This window comes from Silurus meridionalis, chromosome 12 (genome assembly GCF_014805685.1).
Source record: "Silurus meridionalis isolate SWU-2019-XX chromosome 12, ASM1480568v1, whole genome shotgun sequence".
Classification (NCBI taxonomy): domain Eukaryota; kingdom Metazoa; phylum Chordata; class Actinopteri; order Siluriformes; family Siluridae; genus Silurus; species Silurus meridionalis.
In genome coordinates, this window is record NC_060895.1 from 23,517,740 (window position 1) to 23,524,421 (window position 6,682).

The 6,682-nt window shown below is 36.8% G+C and overlaps 1 long non-coding RNA gene across 1 annotated transcript; it reads right to left on the minus strand.

The window, feature by feature from the left end:
* Positions 1–950: 950 nt before the first annotated feature.
* Positions 951–2,856, minus strand: LOC124395049. Its single transcript, XR_006927595.1, has 2 exons — positions 1,372–2,856; positions 951–1,278 (listed from the first exon to the last, which is right to left on the minus strand). It is a non-coding gene; the product is annotated as an uncharacterized LOC124395049 (long non-coding RNA).
* Positions 2,857–6,682: the final 3,826 nt, after the last annotated feature.

Here is a 6,682-nt window from a genome sequence, read left to right on the forward strand (position 1 = left end):
CGCTTTTCGCCTCTGTTTTCATTACACACTGTGACGCAAAAACTGAAATGTATCCCCTTTGAAGTGTTTTTAAAAAAGCTATCAAAAAAAACTATTAGTGTATAGAATGAAAAAAATGCCCTTTTTATCTGTATAATTATAACCATACAACGATCAACATCAGAAACAGAAATATAGCCTGAGCTCGTATTATCTCACACCTTATAGGTCACATAGTTTTACCTCAAGAAAGTTCCAGCACTGCATATCACAAAAATTACCCTCACCAATATCAATATCTACACTAGCTAATAAAGGAGCAGGCTGTGAACGTAAGACCCGATAATCTTCCTCAACGTGTTGGACAGTGCAGGTCATGGTTGTGCCACTTCATACTGAAGAACTAAATGATAGCGTAACCACAAAGTCTAGAAAACAAGAACAATGTTATTCGTGTGTTAAACTTAGTTTTAAAAGACCTTTTCTGACTGGGAGCGATCACAAATAAAGATTCTCCAGTAGTAAGTGAGCTGGTGGAAGCACCACAAAGTCAAAAGTTTCTACAGACACCAGGCCAAAAAGGATGTGCATCTCCATAACAGGCTGATACGATTCACACCTTGATGCATAGCCAACGATGCGATACGTTAAAGATACATATGAAGCAGTTACTGATACGATACGATACGATACGCAGTGGGATCCCAACACAATGCGATTTAATGCAATGGAAAAAATCAGGACTGCAACTAACGATCATTTTGATAACCAATTAATCGGATGATTACTTTTGTCCTTCTTCGATTAATTGATTAATCAAGTTTGAAATTAATCTTTTAAAAACACTGTTTTGACAATTTGTGTTAAAAAACAACAACAAAAAAACCCAGATATTTAGTTTGGTTGTGAAGATATGAGCACATAAATTAAAATATACAAACATTGGAAACAAGCATTTGAATGTAGAAAAGTCGCAGTAAATCATGTATTCATTTACTAATAATTATATATAAATAAACTTTTATGTACAGATGCAAATATGTTAAAAAATAATGCACCACGATACAAATGCCAACGTTTATCCAATGCACAACATTGTTCATTTTAATGCCAATGCACCAATGCACGTGAATCCCTGAGTTTCACCATCCCTACAGGCCAGATACCAGAGCCTTGCCTAAGCAACACTCGCAGCAATAAAGGTGCCACAAGCAGTTAGAGCAAATTGCACAGTCAGCAAACTGGCTTTCAAGTGAAAGTAAATGCACCTCTTCCAGACCAGGTGTACCATCATTCTTTCTGGAGTAAAACAAGGGAGAAAATATAGTGGCTTTTAGGGGCTACATTAACAAGTTTGTCACTATAAACTGGTGAAAATTGAGGACTACTCACTGTATTCTGACAGAGTGGCTCTCAGAGTAACAAGGATAAACCAATGGCATCAAGAGAACCGATGCCTTGAGATAACAAAAAGATTTTACAAGCAATAATCCACAGCATATGTCAAGATATTTAGACCATAGAAAGGTAAAATCCATTTTGCACAATTGGTTCAAGCATTTCATTGCCTGTTTAACAGCCTGCAAGACAAAGAGCATAGAGGAGAATTCTAGCGCCCTCTACTGACCAGGTGCTGACTCGTGGCTGCAGTGAATGCAAGAAAAACAGTGAGAGTTGGAAAAACCTTCAGACGTACTGGTCCTGAAAATATCTTTGCTCATGCGCTCATCTTTAACATCTCACTGGCACAGGTTGCTGTCCTCATCTACTTCATATTGACCACCATTATCTCCATGCCTGGAAAGTCACTAGTCATTTGTTTAATGAATACGGCCTTGTTGCCCTCACTCCAGTCATCATTAAGAGCTTCGAGTGTCCAGTCATGGCTGTTATTCTCCACTGATTTATCCTTACTTCAGAGATTCCGCACTTGAGACTAAGGCCATGTTCACACTAATACGTTTTTGTGTAAAAACCCATGTTTCTCTCCGTTTTCTCCTTCCGTCCACATCGAGATGGCGTTTTCAGTCAACGAAAACATGCAGCGTGGACCGTAAAAAAAACTATGATGCTTTTTTAGTCCACTGTGGCGACGTTTAAAAAAGCTGAGGTAAATAAACGGCAGGCGGAGATGACTGGTCTTACGTTTTGTTACTTTTTGTGCAGTACCTGGACGTTAGCGTTTTTACACATTTCAGTGTGGATGAGCAACTTCTGGAAAACAACTGAAAACTTCAGTGTGGACGCAAAGGGGTTTGTAGACGAGAACAACGTTTTCAAATCTATCCAGATTAGTGTTGATGTTATTAAGAAAAAGGGACTTTGTGTTCCTGTAGCTGATACCACATGGACATCCTAAAGAACTGTAAGCCACTTTTTAGAAGTAAGCGGAAACATAATTACCTGAAAAAGAGAAGAGAACCTTTTACACCAGACAGACTTTTACCCCAGAATAGGCCTTGGAACCACAAGATAGCAGCAGCAGGACATTTTTAGTTTAGCTTTGCTAACAGAAAAGCAAGCAGACTAACAAATCTAAAGACGAGAAAACAAACAGTGGCACAATTATTTCTATAATTTAATTACTAATTATCTCCTCACCATGGTACCTGTTGGTTAGTGGATATATTTATTAGGCAGCAGGTGAACATTTTATCCTCAAAGAAGCAAGAAAAATCGTAAGGATTTGATCAAGTTTGACAAATTGTGATGTCTAGACGTCTGGGTCAGAGCACCTCCAAAACTGCAGCTCTTGTGGGATGTTCCTGGAAATGATCATCGGTGAACCAGGCATCAGGGTCGTGGGCGTTCGAGGATCATTGATGCACGTGGGGAGCGAAGGCTGGTCCGTGTGGTTCTGATCCAACAGACGAGATCCTGTAGCTGTTTTAGCAGCAAAAAGGACCAACACAATATTAGGCAGATGATCATAATGTTATACCTGATCTGTGTGTGCACTCATATGTGCCCCTTTTTGTTGTTTTAACAAGTGCCACTCTTCTGGGAAGGTTTAACACCGGATATCTGGAGAGTGGAGGTTCTGTCAGGGCAGTCGAGTTCTTCACGGAGCTTGTGTTGTGTACAATGGCATCGGTATGCTAGAACATTTTTTTGGGGATTGAAACGCTCCAGTACACCAAGACATGTGCTTGCAAGCTTGTGACGATAGTAGGAAGAACTGCATACATCATCTTACATGGGTAATTCCAAGAGTTTCAAATATTGAATGTTTGGAGAAATGAACTGTTCGGATGTAGAGAGGATTTTTCAATAGAAATAAAGTGAAACATTTGGACATTTATAGATTTTTTGATCAAAGTTACATTAAAGAGTTTGTTGCATAGAAACAAAAGGAACGCGCAGGTGCTTCGCCAAAACCATCAAAGTGTAGGTGTATCTAGACTTTTCTCAGGCACTATAAGGTATCAATTTTACATTCTAATATAATTTTTTGGTTTTGGATGATTTTTTTCTGAACAGGTTTTCAGTTTATACATTTACAGTAGTTTATACATACAGCAGATGTCCTTATCCAGAGCGACTTGCAATTATCTCATTTATACAACTTGACCAGTTGAGGGTTAAGGGCCTTACTCAAGGGCCCCATCAGTGGCCGCTTGGTGGCAGTGGGATTTGAACGCATGACCTTCCGAACAGAAGTCTAACCACTTAGTTTCCACTTCAATATTTTTTGCTGACGGATGTAAAGTTGCACAAATTGACCGAAACATCGTAAGTGGAGGTATAACTGTAGAGAAATAAAGGTCAGAGTTGCAAATACACTCCCTCCACCTTACGAACGAGTTTACGCTCCGAAAGATCGTTCATACCATGAATTTGTTCGTAATTTGTTACCGTGCTCATTATTGTCTACGCATCTCCTAATGATGTAAATAAAGAAATAAAAAAACTAAAACAAATTTGAAATAATGGAAATACTGTATACAATATTTTGTATTGAGTAAAATAATGATAATAAAAAAATAAAAATCACTTAAAACAATATATTGGCCCGAATCCAGTGCGCATCATGTAGACTCGTTACGGTCGACGACGAGCTTATGGCAGCTCTCCTCCGTTTTTGAATTCTTTCGACTCCGAAAAAATTTCACTTCTAAGACAGGTTTGTTTGTATCTGTGAAAGTTTGTAAAGTGGGGATTATCTGTAAATAGTGTATAATAAAGGATGGGAGTGTGTAAAAGAATGCACCCAAAAAAAATAAATAAATAAATAAATAAAAAACAATGTAAGAAAAACCCAGACAAATCCTTTTATCATTTTCATAAATGTCAACATTTAATGAGCTTCACCACTGTACTTCAAATCTACACTTTTGAAAAGAGACCGGCTGTTCGTTTTATTTATTTATTTTTTATTCATTTTTTTTTTACATTTTTTTTTAAACACATAACATCTGGAGTTCTTCCGGTCCCTTCTTATCCTCACCTCAGTTTTTTTTTTCTTCATGTCATCCCAAAGCCATCTCTTTATTTTGTAAGCGTATAGATCATAAAACGTATGCAAATACCATTACCTCTGAGTAAAAACTTCAAATGTCTTATATAAAAAAGGTTGACAACATGAGTAGTACCTTATTTTTTTTTTTCCTTGAGTTGGCCCAAAGCGCATGTTACATGTTAGTCTCTCTTTCTTTGAAAACACACTCTATTAGTTCTGGCACGGTTATCTCGGACATGCTCAATTTTTTTGTAAGCACTGCCATGTATTCGTAGTTGAAATCGGATGTCATTCGGAGACAAAAATGATGAGTGTGATCTAACAGTCAGAGAAACACTGAGTTGGGAAAAAACGTGGAAATGAGGAATTTTGTACACGGATAGGATGGGGCCACCCTCCAACCAATTGCTATTAGAATTTTTTTTTTTTTCATAATTTTATTTAATTTTTTTGCACAGGGATTTTTGGGAATATAAAAGTCGGAAGGGGACATTCAAGTTTTTAAATCTCCACATGAAATTAAAAATGTGTGGAGGTAAACAACCAAGTCACTGAGCTCCAGAGGTAGAGACCAACAATGTGAATTCATTATATACATATACACAAACAGTTCAGTGTTTCCTTAAAGAAAGAAAGAAAAAAAAAAAAAAAAAAAAAAAAAAAAAAGAAAAAAAAAAAGCTAATAATAATAATAATAATAATAATAATAATAAAGGGTTCTACTTCATTAGACTACTCATATCCACAGCTTTGCAGTACACACAAGACAATTAACATAATTGGTTATGTGTCATTTGTTTTCCATAATCATACTGTTTTGGATTTTTTTTTTTTTCAATTTAATCTACATTTTTTTTTTTTTTAGTGCAGGGAAGAAAAAAAACCCCTAAAAAAGTGTACAATTATATGCAAAAAAACAAACAAACAAACAAAAAACCTTAAATTTCACAGCCCTAAAAAAAGATGTGCAGGCTAATGCGACCTCTATACAGCAGTACTGTTTTATATTCTATGATTTTTTCCTCTTTTTTTGCCCCGTTTCTTTTTTCATCTCATATACGGCATATTCGTTCTTTTTTTCTTCTGCTGTGGTTTGAATCTCTGTTTGAAATCTATCGACATCTCGCTTTTATTTACAGGCCGTATTCAGTGGATCATGAGGGAAAACATGCCATAAGCACATTGAAGGAAGAAAATTAAAAAATAGTCTTCTAAAAATATATATTAAATATTGTTTATTTGTCGGAGAAATAGGGTCTTTTTTTGTTTTCTTTCTGAGAGACTGTGTTTACGGACAGTGTGAAAAAAGAGGTGAAGGTGAAACGACGCCTTCTTTCCCTGGATTCTATAACGAACGAACAAACAAATAAAAAAGAAAGAAATAAAATTAATGAAGAAAAAAAAAAAACACAACTGCAGGGTTGAGGATGCGTTAGTGGCCTCTGCGAACACATGCTTTGGATTCATACATGCACATTCAGTCGCATACTTGTCATCAGGAACAAGGTTTTTTGGGGGGTATTTCATGGCTAATATGGAATGGCTGTCGATCGCATAATGTTCATGGAAAAGTTCAAGCTTTAGAAATAATTAGACATCCAAATTCCTTCTATATCAGCTGTTACGCAACTACTAGCATTATGGTGTTCAGTCAAGCACAAAGATGGCAGCTGGGTGTATCAGGAATCTCTACTCTATGCTTATTCGCCGCAAAAAAAGAAATCAGTGTGGGTCTCTCGAAACCTGTTTCAGCCCACTTCTTTGTAGGAACGTTTTCCTCATGAACTGTGCACTGTATGGACTCAAATATTGGGACACCTGACTGTTTCAGCTATATGTGGATCTTCCAAAACTGTTCCAAGAATTTTTATGAAACTCGAACTTGCTCCAGCATGACAATTCAACAAAGCCAGCTCCAGGAAGATCTGCTTTACATTGGCTGGAGTGGAAGATCTCCTGCTATAAAGCTCTAACCCTATTGAACATCATGAATATGCAAGCTGACTACACCCCAGGCTTCCTCATCCTCACCTACATCGCTACCTGACTTTACTTTAATAACACCCTTGTGAATGAATCTTATAGAAATCTCCAGATCTTTCTCAGAAAAGTGGAGGTTCTTATAACAGCCAATGGGGACTACATGTGCAATGAGATGTTCTTAAAAAAAAAAGAAAAAAGAAAAAAGAAGCACATAAACAGGTGTCCACAAACCTTTGTCCATAGATAGTGTATACATCAGTT